This window comes from Lissotriton vulgaris, chromosome 9 (assembly GCF_964263255.1).
Source record: "Lissotriton vulgaris chromosome 9, aLisVul1.2, whole genome shotgun sequence".
Classification (NCBI taxonomy): Eukaryota; Metazoa; Chordata; class Amphibia; order Caudata; family Salamandridae; genus Lissotriton; species Lissotriton vulgaris.
The window spans coordinates 557,295,348-557,315,023 of NC_141697.1; the positions used below are offsets into that span (position 1 = coordinate 557,295,348).

At 51.3% G+C, this 19,676-nt stretch overlaps 1 non-coding gene and 3 pseudogenes across 1 annotated transcript; all 4 read right to left on the minus strand.

Annotated features, from left to right (window-relative positions):
• Positions 1-966: 966 nt before the first annotated feature.
• Positions 967-2,007, minus strand: LOC147691777 (28S ribosomal RNA; annotated as a pseudogene).
• An 8,494-nt stretch (positions 2,008-10,501) lies between these two features.
• LOC147691778 (28S ribosomal RNA) lies at positions 10,502-12,392 on the minus strand (annotated as a pseudogene).
• Positions 12,393-12,852: 460 nt separating this feature from the next.
• On the minus strand, positions 12,853-13,006 carry LOC147691779 (5.8S ribosomal RNA). The gene has a single exon (XR_015300246.1). It is a non-coding gene; the product is annotated as a 5.8S ribosomal RNA (ribosomal RNA).
• A 4,065-nt stretch (positions 13,007-17,071) lies between these two features.
• LOC147691780 (18S ribosomal RNA) lies at positions 17,072-18,182 on the minus strand (annotated as a pseudogene).
• Between the last annotated feature and the right edge of the window lie 1,494 nt (positions 18,183-19,676).

Here is a 19,676-nt window from a genome sequence, read left to right on the forward strand (position 1 = left end):
CCCAGCTTCCGAACCCTAGCCAGGCCGGGAAGAGCCTCCCCGGGACCCAGTGGACCCCCGTCCCCAGCGCCCGGGCCCTCGGCTGGCCCGCAGGATGGGGTGCTCCCACACTCTATGACGGAGCACGAGCCCCGGGCCCAGCTTCCGAATCCTAGCCAGGTCGGGGAGAGCCTCTCCGGGACCCGGTGGACCCTCGTTCCCAGCGCCCAGACCCTCGGCTGGCTTGCAGGATGGGGGCTCGCGCACCCTGGGACACTGGGACGGAGCACAAGCCCCGGGCCCAGCTTCTGAACCCTAGCCATGCCGGGGAGAGCCTCCCCGAAACCCGGTAGACCCCCGTCCCCAGCGCCCGGACCCTCGGCTGGAACCACGGAGGGTTAAGCCCAGGCCACGCCCTCTCCCCGACGGCCTGCCCGGGGAGTCAGTTTTTCTCAACTATTAAGCCCCCACGTAGTGGGGGCTTACAGAAGTTTGGGGAAGGGCAAAAGTTGGAGTTAGCCCGCCTGGCCGGCCATCCGATCACCCAGCCCGCAGTGCCATCTGGTCACTGAGCCAGGTGACCAGATGGCCCGGGGCGATCAAGCACCCAGATGGCATGGGAGTGTGCCGTACCCAGGCGCCCTTGCAGTCCGCCGAGGGATGGCCAGGTGCACCGAAGCATCCGCTTGGGAGGTTCCTTCCCCTGGGCTGCTGCTCGCCTCCCTGCCGACTGGGGTGGAACCAGCAGGAAGGAGAGGCAATCCGGTCACCCTGTCAACCCGCAAGGGATGGTGGCCCGTGTCCCTGCACCCCAGTCGGGCAGGGATGGGAGGGGGAGGCCCCTTGCCGGAGGGCATGTGGTGGAGGCAGGCTCCCACGAACCCATGTTCCCACGTCTGCATCCATCCCGCCGGCCCAGCGGCAGAGGAACCCACCCCTGGGTGTGGTGGAGGAGGGAGTCCGCTGGCGTCCACGCACGGAGAGACAAAAGCTTGGCTCAGAGGATGACTTTCAATAGATAGGAGTGAGGTAGCTGCTGTGCTACTTACGAAACCCTGACCGAGAATCAGGTAATCTACGAATGATTTAGCACCGGGTGCCCCGCGAACATGCGGTGCAGTAAGGGCGATGGAGGGTGCCCCCTTCCGTCTGCGCTCCGGTTCCCAAGCGAGCGGCTCTACGTACCGGCCCCCTGAGAGAGGCCGGCTATCCCATGCCAACCGAGGCTCCACAGCACTGTGGTATCGTTACGGTTTAGGGGAGATTCTGACTTAGAGTCGTTCAGTCATAATCCCACAGATGGTAGTTTCGCCCCATTGGCTCCTCAGCCAAGCACATACACCAAATGTCTGAACCTGCGGTTCCTTTGGTACTGAGCAAGATTACTATTGCAACAAAACATCATCAGTAGGGTAAAACTAACCTGTCTCACGACTGTCTGAACACAGCTCACGTTCCCTATTAGTGGGTGAGCAATCCAGCGCTTAGTGAATTCTGCTTCACAATGATAGGAAGAGCTGACATCGAAGGATCAAAAAGCGGCGTCGCTATGAACGCTTGGCCGCCACAAACCAGTTATCCCTGTGGTAACTTTTCTGACACCTCCTGCTTGAAACCCAAAGAGTCAGAAGGATTGTGAGGCCCCGCTTTCACAGTCTGCATTCATACAAAAAATCGAGATCAAGCGAGTTTTTGCCCTTCTACTCCACTGGAGGTTTGTGTCCTCCCTGAGCTCGCCTTAGGACATCTGCGTTATCGTTTGACAGGTGTACTGCCCCAGTCAAACTCCCCACCTGCCACTGTCCCCGGAGTGGGTCCAGCCCGGCGGGCACCGGGTGCTTGGAGCCAGAAGCAAGAGCCCCACGGGGCTCGTCCCCCGCCTCACTGGGTAAGTGAAAAAACAATGAGAGTAGTGGTATTTTACTGGTGGCCAGAGGGCCTCCCACTTATCCTACACCTCTCATGTCTCTTCACAGTGCCAGACTAGAATCAAGCTCAACAGGGACGCTTCTTTCCCCGCTGATTCTGCAATGCCCGTTCCCTTGGCTGTGGTTTCGCTAGATAGTAGGTAGGGACAGTGAGAATCTCTTTCATCCATTCATGTGCGTCACTAATTAGATGACGAGGCATTTGCCTATCAGTACCACCTCGCAGTGGCTCATTCTGGTTTATTATGCTCCCCATCAGCGTCAATTCGGTTTTGCTTCCAACAATACAACATTCTTTCGCTCCGGAGAACAGCCACACTGAACGCTGTCCTCACTGGAACTGGGATCACGTATAGGCCAGAGATAGTACACCCTGCAGTACTATTCCAACAATTTTAAGATTGTCTACGAACAGTTCTGAGAATTAAAATATAATTAGCAGGACATCAATAATCAATGTGTGATAATTATGTGAATGCGATTATTTGAGACCTATTCATTATTCAAGACATTTCAATAAGTATGATGTACACATTATATCTATATTGTTATAAGCAGACATATATAAAGCAAAAATACACATCTACAAATTACACATCTAATTAGAAAAAGCACATCTAGAAAAATTCACATCTATAAAATCCACATCTATACTAACTCTTATATAAACCTATGTGTTTAGGGTGACATGTGTGCTGCAAGAAAGTGTACATCTCAGTATAAGTTTGATACTCAATTGTCCATGAATACTTGGCACATTTTAAGAGTGTCCATTAAAGTAGTCAGGCAAACATTTTTCTTGAATGGAAATGCCATTTGTAGACCTAAATCAGCCAGACCAACATCATTACATTGAGGCCAGATACTACGACATCCGACGATAAAGCCATGAAATTTAACAGTTTTGTATTTTGTGAGATCTTTAATTTGCTGTGACAGATCCTGAAAGTATTTCACTTTACTCTCAAACGCTAATTCAAGGGAATTCTGAGAATTTTCATAACGAATTGAAACATCAATCACTACAGCTGTACCATTTTTGGTAAACAGTACATCTGGTTTTCATAGTTCTCCTTGATTATTCTTAAAATGAGGTTCCCTATATGCCATTCAAACACACTTTTTTGCTCTATCAATGAGCAATTCCAGAATTTTGTTATGTCTTCTTATCCTAATTTCCTTAGTTTTAGGACATGTGCCTGAAATATGAGAAATAGTTTCACAAACATCATTACATTACCTACATGTAGCAAATGCACAAATTCTTCCCCTGGTGATTGTTTCTCTGGTATATAAAACATTTGCTCTTCACATCAGCGCAGCTATGTACTGGTTTTCTTTAATTTTGTTATGCTTGCTGATTCAGAAGTTTGAGGTTGGATTACTTGCTAAGTATTTTATACCATCACCTTGGACAGGGAGATTCGCCCATTTCTCAAACTCTTCTTTTCTCCAATCATATGTTGCTAACAAATTCAAATCATAGCTCAGAAATCTACTGTCTAAAATGTTGAGTTTGTGTGTTTTTGATGATGTGATCAATTTTTTCATTTATATTTTCTCCTGCATACATGACTGAATGTGCTAGGAGACCATCACATGTGTATGCAGGAAGGTTTAGAAAGTGTTTGACATACTTTTTTTTATTGTTTGATCCAGAACATTCAACGTTTTTGCTTCTGTTCCTGTTATTTCTAATTTGAATGATAGTTTAGGAACCAAGTACTGACACAACACTTCAATTTTCTGTGTGGGCTTAAGTGGTAGATTATCAAGTTTTTGAGCCCAATTGACAAGAACCTGATTAATTTTGTTGTTGTTTGTATGACCAGTGTGTGGATCAAAGTTCAATCCGAGGTATCTCTCACTTTCTCCTGGATGAATATTTTCAATATTTTCTTTTTCAAATTGCCATGGTTTACAGTTGTTAATCAGTATTTTATCTTTATGGTGACTGATATAAAATCCATGTGTCTTTTTCACATTCAGTTTTAATCCTGTAGCTTTACTGAACTTTTCAATGATCTTCAGATTTGTACTCATTTCTTCCCAGGTACTGCTGAGTACTGCAATGTCATCGGCAAAGGCAAGAGCGGTGATTTGCTCAATTAAGACCATCTGATCCAAATGTGAAGCTCTTGCCATTTTTCTGAAGATCACAGATCAGAGGATCCATGGAAATGTTAAATAGTAGTGGGGATAAAGAGGCACCTTGTTTGACCCCAGATTTCATTGTTATTTCAGGAGTTGCTTTGTTGTTCTTTCCCTTGAAAGATGTTGTTAAGTCAGTGTATAGGGGCCAGATGTAGGTAAAATAGATTTACCGATTTTTAATTACCGAATTTTACCGATTCGGTAATAAAAAATCGGTAAATCTAAGGGGTGGATATGTAGGTATTCCAGATGTGCTGGAATACCGATTCGGAAGAATTCGGTATTTACCGATTCGGTAAATACCGAATCGGTAATGCCCATTCATTCCTATGGGCATTGAAGCCCATAGGAATGAATGGGCATTACCGATTCGGTATTTACCGAATCGGTAAATAACGATTTTCACAAGGGTGCAGGGGGTGTCACTTTGACACCCTCTGGCACCCCCAAAACAGGCTCGGGTGCCATGTGGCAGGCATACATGCCCTAAGGGCAGGTCTGCCTGTCACATGGCATAGGTGTGCCTGCACACATGTGCATGCACACCGGAATCGGTATTTTACCATCAAATTGTATTTGATGGTAAAATACCGATTCTGTAAGGCCTCTGGGACTCTGAAGAGTCCCACCTACATCTGGGTGCCTCAGAATCGGTAAAATTACCGAATTTTTATTTTACCGAATCGGTAAAATTACTGAATCGGTAATTTTACCGATTCGGTAAAATAATGCCCCCTACATACCTGTCACCCATTTACCGACCGGTAATGGCCAAAATCGGCCGTTACCGCTTAGTAAATGGCCTCAAACGGCCCCCTACATCTGGCCCTAAGTCTTTTATTATATCTCTGATGTATGATTATAGCAGGGGGAACCTACCAGCTGAAAGAGTGACCCCTGTTGTGGACTGGTGGGTCACTGACATGGCTACCCCTCCCTCTTTTTCTTCACATCGGGACGAGTGGAAGTCAGACTCCCAGTCAACCTGGAAGGACAACGTCAGCGATGAGCGTGAGGGTTCCTTTAATTGGGCATATATCAAAGACGAAGATACGCCCCTGAGTGACGTCTATACTGCGGGATTGGTTAAAACACAGGAAGTAGGAAAGCCGGCGTGTGATGACATCGGGAGAGTGAGAACGGAGTCGAGTGGAGCACCAGGAGACTCGGGAGGAGATTCATGGCAAACAGGATATTCAGGAGAAGTACAGTACCGGGGAGAGAAGACGGAAGGAGAACGAGACGAGGCTCAACCGGAGGGAGTGCTGGAGCCAGGAGGCCACCGTCATTGCGAGCCGCCCAGCCACACTCACCAGGGAGTGTGGATTTACCAGGTACTGCAGCGAGTAACCAGCTGGCTTGGGAGGAGGGGAGGCGCCACTCAGTAGTGAAGAAAGCGCGTAGCCAATACCATCTTAAGTCGTGCTTGGTAAATACTCCATGTGCTCCCCTCCCTAACCTACGCCTTATCCCCTTCACAAACCCCCACCCTCACTGTACCCTCATCACTTGTAAATACCGGTAGGAGATACGTTTCACGGTGCCCCTATTACACCCCGGTTTCCCCATGGGTAATGCATAAACAAAGCAATACCTAACTAGTCCTCATTTCTCTCACGCATGTCCTACGGTGGTGTAACCAAGGAGGATTGGACAGCCGAGGACCACCAGAGAGAGAGCGGAAGACCCCATCCAAGCCCCGGAGGAGTCAACCCAGCCATATTTGCCAGAGAAAGACTGTCACAACGGAAAAAGAAGACTTTCATAAAAATAAAGCCTTACATTCCAAGACATAATCTCCGTGCCCTTCCTACACCCCCTTCACCCCCGCAACAATGATGGAACTCTTTGCCTTGCGAGACTCTGTATAATGTGACCATGGCTGACAGAGTCGAAGGCTTTTGATACATCAATGAACACAACTGCTAATGAGTGTCTGTTTTGTCGTGCCCCATTTATGATATTTTGTAGGAGTCAGATTCTCGAGACAACCTCTCACCTTCATGAAGCCTTTTTGTCTCGTATTCAATTCAACAAAAAATGAGTCTTTTAGTTAATATTTTTGTGAATAACTTCATGAATGCAGTACAGATGGTAATTGGACGTCAGTTACTGATTTTTTTAAGTTCACTAATCGGTACATTCTTGGGTATCAAAATCGATCGGTTCTTTTTGATAATTTCTGGTACTCTTCTCATCAACAACCATGATGATAGAATTCTGGGCAGCAGTCTTGGTTGCCTGCTGTGCACTTTATATAAGTCATTCAGACCTATCTTATCGGGCCCCACTGCTTTCTTTAGATTGGAGCTCTCAAAGGCATGAGTTATTTCGAGCAGTGTTATTTCTTTACAAAGATTTCTAATTTCGTAGTCCTCTGGTATCCGATCAATCGGCATGAATTTAGGGTTTTTTTTGTTTTCTTTTTCAATTATGCTTTTGTAGTATTGAAAGATTTCATCAGCATTGATTTGGCAAATGGCATCTTCTGCCCCATCAGTGATAATCCTGGCAATTTTCTTTTTGTCTTTTTTAAACATTGCCTGGTATTCAATTCAATTCTATTCTTTATAGCTGCCCTTTGCTTTGGCATAATTTTTCATGTGCGTCCGATTAAGCCTTCCGTTTTTTTTGTCTTTTTTTGTTATCTTGTTTCCTACTGAGGCATTCTGGTGCTCATCTTTAACAGAGTTCATAGGTTCATTATTGAGTTCACTTGTTGGTTCATTTGTTGGTACACTTGCTAGAGCAGGACTTATTTCAGTGGTGTTTTCTGCGATATAAGTCACTACCTCAACCATCAGATCAATAGCAGCATTGTGCTGCTCTACGTTTTGAGTGTACTTCTTTATTACTGATATTCTGTCTTCCAGTTCATCAAAGTTCTTGATTTTTTGCGCACGTTTTCGATTGATAAAGTCTCTGTGCTTTTCTGTTGTTACTTCCACTGTAACCTCTGGTTTATCGCAAGAGTCATTTTCAGAAACATTTGATGCTTGCAGTACATCTTTTGCTGAATTTTTGCTTTTATCTCTTCTATCTTTTCTTTTTTCTGCAATTTGTTTTCTGTTCTTGTTGTCAAAATGTGGAACCATCAGCGCATTAATATTCCTCTTATTTTCATATACTTTTTCCAATTCTGCTAGTAGCAGTATTTCTTCTTGTGACCAGAATTTTGACGGTTTGCTGCTTGCTAGAGCTGCTAGTCTAGCCTCATTTTGCGCTCTTGGATGTGCATGCCGAGCATGTTGAGAAACACCAATTTTTGTTCCAAATCTGAGGTAACAGAAGCTGCACAGGAATGGCAGCGCTCCCTTTTGAGGTCTTCCTTTATATTTGGAATAATGGCATGCAAGATTGTGGTATTTGGCTTCTTTGTCACATTTTGAGCAGTATGTTTTGAGATAGAAGCCTTTGTGCTTGTTGGAGACATGTTTTCTTAGATCTTTAAAAGTTCCCATTATGGAGGGAGGAGCTACGATACCAACCAAGATGGCCGCATAGTCTCCTGGCTCCGCTGACCTCCGTCCTACGCTCGCTTATCCTGTCGAATATCCTGATCTCCTGCCCCGGATTCGTGTGGGTGAACTAGTCCGCACCCCGATGGTGTGACCACGGAATTTTTCTGATGTTCTGGGGTGAAATGACATCGAAAATGTTTTGAGGCCTAACCCAGACTGGAAGCCGGGGTCTCGATTGCTGGTCTACCCGGGTCCAAAGTGAACAACAACGGACTGAGGAGAGTGGTTTGGCCCGGTCCTTGGAACTTTTGAAAATTTCTCTGGACTACTTTGCAAACATCTGCTGCCTGGTGTTGTACCTGAAGTGAGGTGACGGGTGGCGCGCGGTGCTGCGTCGCGGGGGGCCCCGGCCCGGCACTAGCACCGCTGGTGCCCCGGGGCGGGGGTCCCGCCGCGCGTTGCTGCGTGCTGCTGGCCTGTCCCTCATGGCTTGATTCTGCTCCGGCGTATCCTGCCCCGGAGGGGTGCTTCCCCGTGGGGATCGTTATGCCTGCGGACGTACGGAACTTGGCGGAACGGACTCAATGCGGCCCTTCCTTGCGGATGGTAATGGCGGAACTTGAGGCGCTTCGCACGACGATGAGGGCCCAGGTCAATCGTTTGCTGTCGGCAGCAGATGGGATCATTGGACCGGGAGCAAGCCCTGACTTGATTTTTGAGACCGGGCAGCCGACTCGCCTCCTGTTGGGCGCCCTAGAGGCGCGTTTGGACCCGGTGCTGGAAGCTGTGCCTGCCCCCGAGGAAATGGAACTCATCGTGTGTGCTGAGATTGGTGACTCTCTTACGTTCTCGGAAACATCGGTCCTACAGTCATCGGAACACTCTACTGCTTCCCCCATCCTGGACACTGATGGCCCACACTATAACTTCTATCGGAACGGGTCGCACTCCCTCCCCAATCGGTCTCCCAACATGGCGGATGTAAAGATGCTTGGCTTCGGAGACGGGGAGGGACATTGTTTGTGCAAGCCGTGTGCTTTGGGATCTGCTATTCCTCTCCCATTTGCTGGCCCAATCTTCGGCTGCTACTGTGTGACTTTTGACTTTCCGGGGATGGGGCTTTACTTATCCGAGGGACTCAGCAACTTTGATAGACGGGGCCAAGGCTGGGATTGTGGGTTGAATTGTTCACGATGGATCTATTGGTAACGGGACTGCTTCATTAACAGACGGATTCCGGGGCGGGGGGTTTGTGGTTCCCCCCGGGGTATTTTTGTACGGTGGACAACTTTATTCGTGCTGGCTTAGGGGGACCCCCTTTGTTAGGGCGGGGGGGAGAGACCAGGAGCACAGAGACTATCGCCCTCCTCCATTTCCCCGTTGGATGGGGTTTCCTTTCTTTCTCCTTTTTCTCTGTTCTTCTATATTTCGGGTTTGGTTCTCGGGCGACAGGCACACTGCTGGGGGGGGGGGCGTAGTCATCTGCAGGGGTGCAGGGTGGGGGTTTGGGGGAGGGGATTTTTCGTTTTTATTTTGTTTCTATGGCCTTTGTTTTCTTCTCTTATCTTCCTTTGTCTTTTTCTTTCTCTGGGTCAGTGCAGTGGGTTTCCTTTGACATCAATCACTGCTTTTTCATCTGTGCCTCAATTTTCGTGGTGATCTCTGGGTCTTAGGGCAGGTGACTAGCAGGCGCGAACTGATCGTAATGTTTCTTCATATCCTGAATCGCCTGTTTTAGCGCCATTGATTTGACCGATTACTGTTTACTGTTGACATGTTTACTGTTCTGCCTGCCATTTTTCGCTGCTGGGAAATTGTTCGGCGCCTGATCCTTCCATCTTATACTACAAAATGAGAACCTTTTATATCCTGTTTTTCTACTTGTGCTATTCAGTGACTAAGATTAAGCTTGCATGGTGATTCTGCTCCCCGAGGTGCTGCACATGATTCAAAATTTGCTTTCTGGTCATCTAACTGCTTAGTGGCCAGCCCCGGGGGTTGTAGGCCCATACTTGTATTTGGTTGAAATGTCAATAAAGGTTTTCAAAAAAAAAAAAAAGTTCCCATTATGTCTCCACACAAGTCACATTTATATTTTTCGTTTGGGTACTTCCAATAAGTGACTTTTTTTGTGTAATCACTTTTCTTTGTTATTACATGTTTGCTCACCTCGTACACATCGGGAAGATTTTCAAATTTTGCTGTACCAATGTAATTCTTGGCTGAGGTGGCCACAAACTCGATGGATTTACTGAGGTCTACTGTTGTGTCTTCTTCTGCTATAAAGGGTGAACTTAGGCCTATATCGTGATCTGAATCGTTGTTATTTGTTGCATTGTTTGAAGCTAGTGCTGGTTTGTCAAATTCGGTGAGAAGGTTAATGATTTCTGGGAAAGATAGCATCTCCTTACGCCATCTTAATGGGGTTTTTATTCTCCAGGAACTACCCCATCTGGAATTGGGTTTCTTTGCTTCGCCATTTCTCACTATCACGCTCGCTGCCATGATAGAACCTTGTTTGGCCTGTCTCTATATGCTTCTCTACGCAGAGTCTGGCACTTCAGAGGCAGTTACCGGCGGGACCACTGGGAGGTAAAAGGCCACTACAACCGAGAATAGGTTAAGAGAGCCATAGTTAAGGATTGGCCCTAAGGGCTTAAGAGAGTCATAGTTACTCTCGCCGTTCACCCGCGCTTCATTGAATTTCTCCACTTTGACATTCAGAGCAATGGGCAGAAATCACATTGCGTCAACACCCGCCTCAGGTCTTCGCAATGCTTTGTTTTAATTAAACAGTCGGATTCTCCCGGTCCGCACCAGTTCTAAGTCAGCTGCTAGGCGCCGGCAAAGGCAGAACGCCGGCCCGCGCCCCCAGGGAGGGGGCACGAAGAGAGGCAAAACCGCAGCCCTTAGAGCCAATCCTTATCCCGAAGTAACGCATCTGACTTGCCAACTTCCCTTACCTACATTGTTCCAACATGCCTGAGGCTGTTCACCTTGGAGACCTGTTGCAGATATGGGTACGGACCGGTGCGAGATTTACACCATCTTCCCCGTATTTTCAAGGACCAGCGAGAGCTCACCAGACGCCGCCGGAACCGCAACGCTTTCGAAGGCTCGGGCCCCTCTCTTGGGGCAAACCCATTCCAGGGCGCCCTGTCCTTCACAAAGAAAAGATAACTCTCCCTGGGGATCCCGCCGGCTTCTCCGGGATCGTTTGCGTTACTGCACTGGATGCCGCGAGGGCACCTGTCTCCACCGCTCAGGGTTCGGGGATCTGAACCTGACTCCCTTTTGATCGGCCGAGGGCAATGGAGGCCATCGCCCGTCCCTACCAAATGGCGCTCGCCCATCTCATAGGACCGACTGACCCATATTCAACTGCTGTTCACATGGAACCCTTCTCCACTTCGGCCTTCAAAGTTCTTGTTTGAATATTTGCTACTACCACCAAGATCTGCAGCTGTGGTGGCTCCACCAGGGCCATCGCCCAGGCTTCCGTGCACACCGCAGAAGCCCTCCTACTTGTTGTGGCTTAGCCACCGCGGCTCTCAGCGCCGGCGACGGCCGGGTATGGGCTTAACGCTCCAGAGCCATCCATTTTCAGGGCTAATTGATTCGGCAGGTGAGTTGTTACACGCTTCTTAGCGGATTACGACTTCCATGGGGTCTGATGAGCGTCGGTATCGGGCGCCTTAACCCAGTGTTCGGTTCATCCTGCAGCGCCAGTTCTGCTTACTAGAAGTGGCCCACTAGGCACTCGCATTCCATGCCCGGCTCCATGCCAGCGAGCCGGGCTTCTTACCCATTTAAAGTTTGAGAATAGGTTGAGATCGTTTCGGCCCCAAGACCTCTAATCATTTGCTTTACCAGATAAAACTGGGGGCTCCGAGCGCCAGCTATCCTGAGGGAAACTTCGGAGGGAACCAGCTACTAGATGGTTCGATTAGTCTTTCGCCCCTATACCCAGGTTAGACTCCTTGGTCCGTGTTTCAAGACAGGTTGGGTGGGTAACCGACATCGCCGCAGACCCCTGGCACCCAGCGTGAGCCTTCCGGCCCGGTGGAGCGACGCGGTCGGGGCACACTGAGGAAAGTCCGCCCCAGTCGACAGTTATGCCGGGAGCCCCGTCCCCCTTCAACCGCCCCGGCGCGTCCCGAGGGGCAGGCGGGAACAGGTGCCCGGGGGAGGGCACGGAGGTGGTCAAATCTCCCTCGCCCCCCGCAGACAAAGCAAAGCTGATGCCTGGGGGGCTATAACACCCTCCGCCGGAGCGGAGAGCCACCTGCCATCCCGAAGCCTTCCCAGCCGACCCGGAGCCAGTCGCTGCACACCGCCGCGGAGGAAATGCGCCCTGCGGGGGCCGGGCAGGGCCCGGGTGCCGGTCCCGCGGAGGGGATCCGAAACTCCCGGGCCACTGACCTTCCCGCCGCGTTGAATCCTCTGGGTGGACTGCACGGACCCCACCCGTTTTCCTCTCGACGGTTTCACGCCCTCTTGAACGCTCTCTTTAAAGTTCTTTTCAACTTTCCCTTATGGTATTTGTTGGTTATCGGTCTCGCGTCCGTATTTAGCCTTAGGTGGAGTTTACCACCCGCTTTGGGCTGCATTCCCAAGCAACGTGACTCTGAGAAGACCCGAACCCGGCGCGCCGGGGGGCGCTACCGGCCTAACACCATCTGCAGGGTGAGCCTCGATCAGAAAGACTTGTGCCCTCTGAGCGACGCCGGGGAGTCGGTTTTCTGTATGACACATTTCCCGCGCCTGCCACCGGCCAGAGATTCAGCACTTGGCTCTTCACTCGCCGTTACTAGGGGAATCCTGGTTAGTTTCTTTTCCTCAGCTTAGTAATATGCTTAAATTCAGCAGGTCCCCATGTCTGATCTGAGGTCGTAGTCGGAAGAAAACGCCGGAGCATTAAGGGGGAGCCGGGGAAGGCCAGCCCCCTGCCGGAGCAGGGGCCTGACGTCCTGGCAGCGCATGCCCTCTTTCCCGGATCACATCTGGAGGGGTTTTGGCCTCGCCAGGAAGCATGCCGCAGAGTTGGGTGCCCGAGGCACGTGCGCGCGGGCAGCCGGTGGAATACCACAGACAGCCACGCACGGCACGCAGCCAGGTGCCGCAGGACGGGCCCGGGGCGGACCGGTAGCCAGACCCCTTCTCGGGGCTAGGTGCGACGGCGGCATACCTCCGCGGCAGGACCAAGCGAGGGACCCTGCCACGGGCGATCGAGGGGTCTGACCTCGTGAGGGGACGAAGGGGAAGCGGAGCTAACCCTGCGACGGCCCCAGCCAAGTCCCGGGGAATCCCCGGGGCAATTGATGATCGAGCGTCCCTCAGACAGGTGTAGCCCCGGGAGGAACCTGGGGCCGAAAAGTGTGTTCGAAGTGTCAATGATCAATGTGTCCTGCAATTCATACTAATTCTCGCAGCTAGCTGTGTTCTTCATGGACGCGCGAGGCGAGTGATCCACCGCCAAGAGTCACAGGCAACTTTTTGAAAACGTTCGCCCACCTGTGGGTGCAGCAGAGGTGGGAGGAAGGCAACGCCGTCCATCCACCTCCAGCGCGGCGACACAGCCCGGGCACCCAGTTCAAGGCTTCCCCTCTGGGAATCAGACTGCACTGTTGGGAGCAAAAAAATGTTACCAGGCGCTCGGCCCGGGAGTCCACCGCCACCCACCCACCCGTGGGCGAGGGAGGGGGCTCCCGGAGTGACGGGAACAGGCAGCCCTGCAGCCGCCGGTCCCTCCCTGGGCAACCCAGGAGGGACCACACGAGTATTCAAACCCCTCGTCCCTTCTGCACGGGACCAGGTCGAACTGGGTACCTGGCAACGTGGAAGGGTCGCCCCACCTGCACGTCAGCTGTCTGTCGCTGGGCAGCCCCGAGCCGTGCTGGCGGGCTGGCTATCAGCCCACCACCACCCTCACCTGGAGGAGCCGGAAGGGAAGACCCAGGCGGCTCACCATCCTGCAAGCCTCCCACTGAGAGGAGCCAGGGTCCCCTCACAGGCCCTTGGCCCCTTCTCTTCCAGGCCACCCTGTTGCGCGAGAAGGGCCGCTCCTCGGTCGCCTGGAACCTGGTTAGGCCGGGACTCGGGCCAGGAGGGCCCAGCTGGCCTTTTCGAGGGAGGGGTGGTACCAGCCCGGGGATGCACTGCCTTTCGGTTTCCCCCTCACCGCTGGGGTGGGGTGGTGCCGGGTGAGCTTGGGTTCCGTCTCGGAAAGGGACAGGGGATGGGGGCCGCCACCCGTCCCCGGTCCCCGGTCCCTCGCGGTTCATTCGGTCCTTCCCCAGGGGCAAGAGGCCCGCCGAAGTCCCGGTCCTCACCGCTCCGCCGGCCAGGGCGCGCCTGGGCAGGGCCGGGCCCTGTGCCTACGGTATATGCTTGCAGGAGACAGCCGAGGGCTTCAGGCTGGCGCCGTCGGTTGCTTGGGGCACTCTGCTGTTAATGATCCTTCCGCAGGTTCACCTAAGGAAACGTTGTTACGACTTTTACTTCCTCTCGATAGTCAAGTTTGATTGTCTTCTCGGCGCTCCGCCAGGGCCGTTGCCGACCCCGGCGGGGCCAATCCGAGGACCTCACTAAACCATCCAATTGGTAGTAGCGACGGGCGGTGTGTACAAAGGGGAGGTCCTTAATCAACGTGAGCTTATGACCCGCACTTACTGGGAATTCCTCGTTGATGGGAAATAATTGCAATCCCCAATCCCCTATCACTGTCGCAGCCTAGGATACTCAGGGTCTTATGTTTCTTGTTATGGTCCACCTCTCGATACCACTTCGGTCTGACTTAACATACAGACTCCATGGAGTGATCAATCAGGGGAAGGGAAGGAAGGGGACAGCAGGGAGGGAGACCTGAAAAGACAAGAACACTCTGATCAGACCCTCCAGCTTTACGCGATTTCGCGATTTGCTAAATAATCGCGAAATCAGCTGAAGGGCGCGATGACCGCGAAATTGACCTTTTGGGCCGCGAAAAAGGTCTTCGGCAGGCAGCAAAAAAGATGGTGACATATTATTGGCTGAACGTACCTACGTCACCACATGAGCGCGCACAGCCGGAATAGCTGCCTGTTTACTCCTCCGGCTTCTATGAGCGTGGCTGTGTGCGCTTAGATGGACTGGCATGTCTCCGAGAAAACCGAGCAATAGCCATTTCTTCCTTTGACTGCGCACGCATCAAGATTCCCTCAAGACAGAGAGGGTTCTTTCTTCTTCGTGAAGCAAGACACAACACCAACATTCTCACCTAGTATCTCAGAACTCTCACAACATTCCTGTACCTAACACTCCGCCTTTCATTCATCTCACCAAAAGTCACTGCGCATCTTCCGTTTCATGACATTCTGTCAAAACTGCATTTGCATCGCCTTTTGTCTTAAAATGACTGCGACATCATAAGGGAACCTTAGGATCAAAGTAATAATGTATTTGGGACACTGAGTGGGTGCTGCCTCCTGCCGAGCCCCCAACTTCACTGCACCCTAGCAGTGCAAACATCCGGACATTCTGTCCCTGCTTCACTGCCTCTCCCTCAAAGATAGGAAAGTGAGGGCCTCACATATTTAGCCTCCGTTCACCAATCTGTTTATTTTTTTCCAGGGCGCTGCGTGTCCCGGTTCAGTTTCAGCTGTGGCTGTTTCTTGCTCCAGAAGACATTACATGGTTCGTGCTGCAGTGAATAAAGGAAACACATGTCCAAGGGGACAGGAGAAAAGCGGGTTACTTTGGATGCAGGCGTTCGTGTGGTCGTCTAACATTTTTAAACTGGCTCATAAAGAGATTTTCAAAATGCAAACGAGGCTGCCACAAATATGTTTATCTTGCCCCCGAGAGCTTTCGTGAAATACAACACAATCATAATGAAGATTTATTTACAGCTGGACCACAAAGTGGGATTGTAGCTGGCCATTGCACCTTGACTCGAATTTCGCCTTCAGTGCTAAACCACAACTCATCTGATCATGGGCAAACAATGGAGGAATTTTAAAGGAGACACACTGAAATACTTCAGCTTTACCCAGGAGTCTCTGGGCTACCTGTGATTGTAATATAAAACACGTTTCCCCCAAGCCCATTCCTCCCTCACCCGTCAGGAGGCAGGAAAAATTAAAATAAAAAAACGGGCGCCATGACTAAATATAAAGCGCAGTGCCAGTGCATATTCAAGTTATATGCATGGCGGCCCATGAAGTGGACATTAAGGAAAAAAAAGCACTTTAGAGCAGCTACCAGCCCAAACAGGATTAAGAGAGCCAATGAAACTCTTCTGATTGGTTTATGTTGGCTGATGAATACACTTGAAGTCTTTAGTTTCATTATGCCAGTCTGCGTAGAGCAAAATTTAACATGCTTACATGAGCCATAGCAATGCATTTCCACCCACCACGATCCTGTCCCCTAGGGTACCTGAGGAAGTGGTATCATGCCTCATGGGTCCAGGAGACAGTGGTGCCCGGCAGGGGTGCGTACATGGGTGCTAGAATATCCCAGAGAGAAATAGGATCCCCTCTCATGAGGATATGATTGTAGCTGTGCTTCCTATTTAATAGTGGAGTACTCTGCTAAAACAGTTTCCATCGATTTAAGGCTGAAAACGAGTGATTATGAGGAAAATAAAGTGCCGCAAAAATGCCGCTAAATTTCCATATTTGTGCCGCTAAATTTCCATATTTGTGCCGCTAAATTTGCTAATCCATGCCGCTATATCATGGGGGGTCTGTCTGATAATACACTGTCACGATACACTCAAATTCCACTAGTGATTATATGACCTAGTCTAAATACCTGTAAAAGAAAATACACTTCTCTCTTTTTTGTCAGCATAGATTGGTTATCAGTTCGTAGCACACATCTAAAAGGAGGAGACAACACATTAACACTAAATCCTGTAGATTCACAAATATCAGGAAATGCGGTGCAACAAACACCCTTACCAGACCTCACAGACTCACGGACTTGGCTCAGCGGGAAGAGTAACCGGCAACCGCTGATTTCTCATGTAGGAAGAAATACGCCCAACCAGGAGCGCGATGACGTCCTAGATGTGAGCGTCGCAGAGACTCATGGGAGTGGAAGTCTCTTGCATAATCCCCTCGTCAGTGTCGTCCTTGATGGTTTCTGACAATCACGAACGGGGTTCAGCGGGTTACCCGCACCTGTCGGCGAAAGGTAGACACAAGCTGATCTGTTTAGTGTTGCGCGAGTTCAGCCCCGGACATCTAAGGGCATCTCAGACCTGTTATCGCTCGATCTTGTCCCTCTAAGAAGTTGGATGCGACCGCTGGGAGTCGCGTAACTAGGTAGCATGGAGGAGTCTTGTTTGTTACCGGAATTAACCAGACAAATCGCTCCACCAACTAAGAACGGCCATGCACCACCACCCACAGAATCGAGAAAGAGCTATCAATCAGTCAATACTTTCCGTGTCCGGGCCGGGTGAGGTTTCCTGTGTTGAGTCAAATTTAGCCGCAGGCTCCACTACTGGTTGTGCCCTTCCGTCAATTCCTTTAAGTTTCAGCTTTGCAACCATACTTCCCCCAGAACCCAAATACTTTGGTTTCCCGGAAGCTGCTCGGCGGGTCATAGTAATAACGCCGCCGGATCGCTAGTCGGCATAGTTTATGGTCGGAACTACGATGGTATCTGATCGTCTTCGAACCTCCGACTTTCATTCTTGTTTAATGAAAACATTCTTGGCAAATGCTTTTGCTTTGGTTCATCTTGCGCCAGTCCAAGAATTTCACCTCTAGCAGCACAATACGAATGCTCTCGGCCTTCCCTCTTAATCATGGCCTTAGTTCTGAAAACCAACAAAATAGAACCGGAGTCCTATTCCATTATTCCTAGCTGAAGTATTCAGGCGACCGGCCTGCTTTGAACACTCTAATTGTTTCAAAGTAAACGCTTTGGACCCCCAGGACACTCAGTCAAGAGCATCAAGGGGGTGAGAGGCAGGGGCTGGGACAAGCGGTAGCTCGCCTCGCGGCGGACCGCCAGCTTGATCCCAAGATCCAACTACTAGCTTTTTAACTGCAGCAACTTTAATATACGTTATTGGAGCTGGAATTACCGCGGCTGCTGGCAACAGACTTGTCCTCCAATGGATCCTTGTTAAAGGGTTTAAAGTGTACTCATTCCAATTACAGGGCCTCGAGAGAGTCCTGTATTGTTTTTTTCGTCATACCTCCCTGAGTTGAGAGTGGTTAATTTGCGCGCCTGCTGCCTTACTTGGATGTGGTAGCCGTTTCTCAGGCTCCCTCTCCGGAATTGAAACCTGATTCCCTGTTACCCATAGCCACCATGGTAGGCCCAGAAAGTACCATCGAAAGTTGATAGGGCAGACATCTGAATGTATCGTCGCGGTCACAGGGATGTGCGATCGGCCCGAGGTTATCTAGAGTCACCAAAGGGGCCGGGCGAGCACGGATTGGTCTTGGTCTGATAAATGAGCGCATCCCTGGAGGTCAGAGCTCATCGGCATGTATTAGCTCTAGAATTACCACAGTTATCCAAGTAACAGATGGAGCGATCAAAGGAACCATAACTGATTTAATGAGCCACTCGCAGTTTCACTGTACCGGCCGGGTGTACTTACACGTGCATGGCTTAATCTTTGAGACAAGCATATGCTACTGGCAGGATGAACCAGGTGGCCACACCTACTGACGCAGTGGGGCTGCGTGCCCATCTCCCCGACCGGCAAACTTCACACACCCCTACCTCTAGGGAGCCTGCCAGGGGAAGGAGCCCACCCGCCTGGGCGGGAGGGTTCACTGGAGGGGTGTGGAGAGGTGCGGTCACATGGGCACCGGCAGGGTCGTCTTCCCAGGGAGGGAGAGGCAGGCCGAGGCGCAGCCTGAGTGAGACGCAGGGGTGCCGGAGCCTGGCGGTGGCGGCACCCCTCGGAACGATCGTTCCGAGCTGCTGGGGAAATGTGCTGGGCAGAGAGGGGTGACAGTGTGCCGTGCGGGGCCTTCGGACCTGCTGGGCAGCAGCATCCAAGGGCCTGGCGTCACCCGAGCCCTTCCGTTCGGGTCAGACCACTGGAGGCATGAGCTGCCGGGGCCGCTCGGCCTTCGCTCTGCTGAGTAGGGTGAAGGGCTTCCCGCCAGGTGGAAGGCCCGCGTGTCAACGGTCCATGCGGGGTGGAAGCGCTTTGCCTGAAACAACAGCCAAGGCTGGCCAAGCAGTCCATCCCTAAATGGACCGAGAGTGCCCAATCAATCAGAGTACAGCTGGGGCATCCCCTTGTAGGTCACCCTGTGCAGTGGGTATGCGGGCTAAGCAACCCTGCCTGCTCGATGGGCAAGCAGACTCTGAGAAAAAGGACCATTGGGAAGAGGCTGAGAGGCAGGTGTGTACCCGGCCCCTGCGGGCGGGCTCGGGTGCTGCCTTCCCCCGTATCAGCATCGGCAGACCTCATGGAGGTCTGATTGAGCAAACTCAGAGAAAAAAGACCATCGGGAAGGGGCTGAGAGGCAGGTGCAGAACCTGGGCCCCTGCGGGCGTGCCCGGGTGCTGCTTTCCCCCGTCTCAGCATCGCCAGACCTCATGGAGGTCTGACTGAGCAAACTCAGAGAAAAAGGACCATCGGGAAGGGGCTGAGAGGCAGGTGCGTACCCAGGCCCCTGGGGGCCCCGGCGTGCAGGCCCGGGTTCTGCCTTCCCCTGTTTCAGAATTACTGGACCTCACGGAGGTCTGACTGACCCTCTCCCTAGTAATCTGGAGGAAAATTGCCCCCTTTCTTGTAATCTGTGCACACGAGGTGACAGAGGGGACCCAAGGTGCGAAACTACACGACCTGCTGGAGCCATCGCTGGTATCAGGGAGGCAAATTAGCCCTCATTGGGACTTCAAGGGAAGCATGTCCATCTGGTTACCCCATAGGAAAGCATTGCGTGCGACCAGATGGCCGAGGGGATAGGTGTGACCAGATGGCCGCGGCGAAAGGTGCGACCAGATGGCCGGGCGCGAAAGGGAAGCCATCTGGTCACTCTGTGCCCCAACAAAAGAGTGAATGGATGCCAGGGCATGGGGTACCAGAGGCCCAGAGCCCCAGCTGGGCCCCAGCCCTGGAGGCTGCGAGGGGGACCCGATGGGCCCTCCGACCCGGGGCCCTGCGGCAGGACCAAGGACAGAGCCC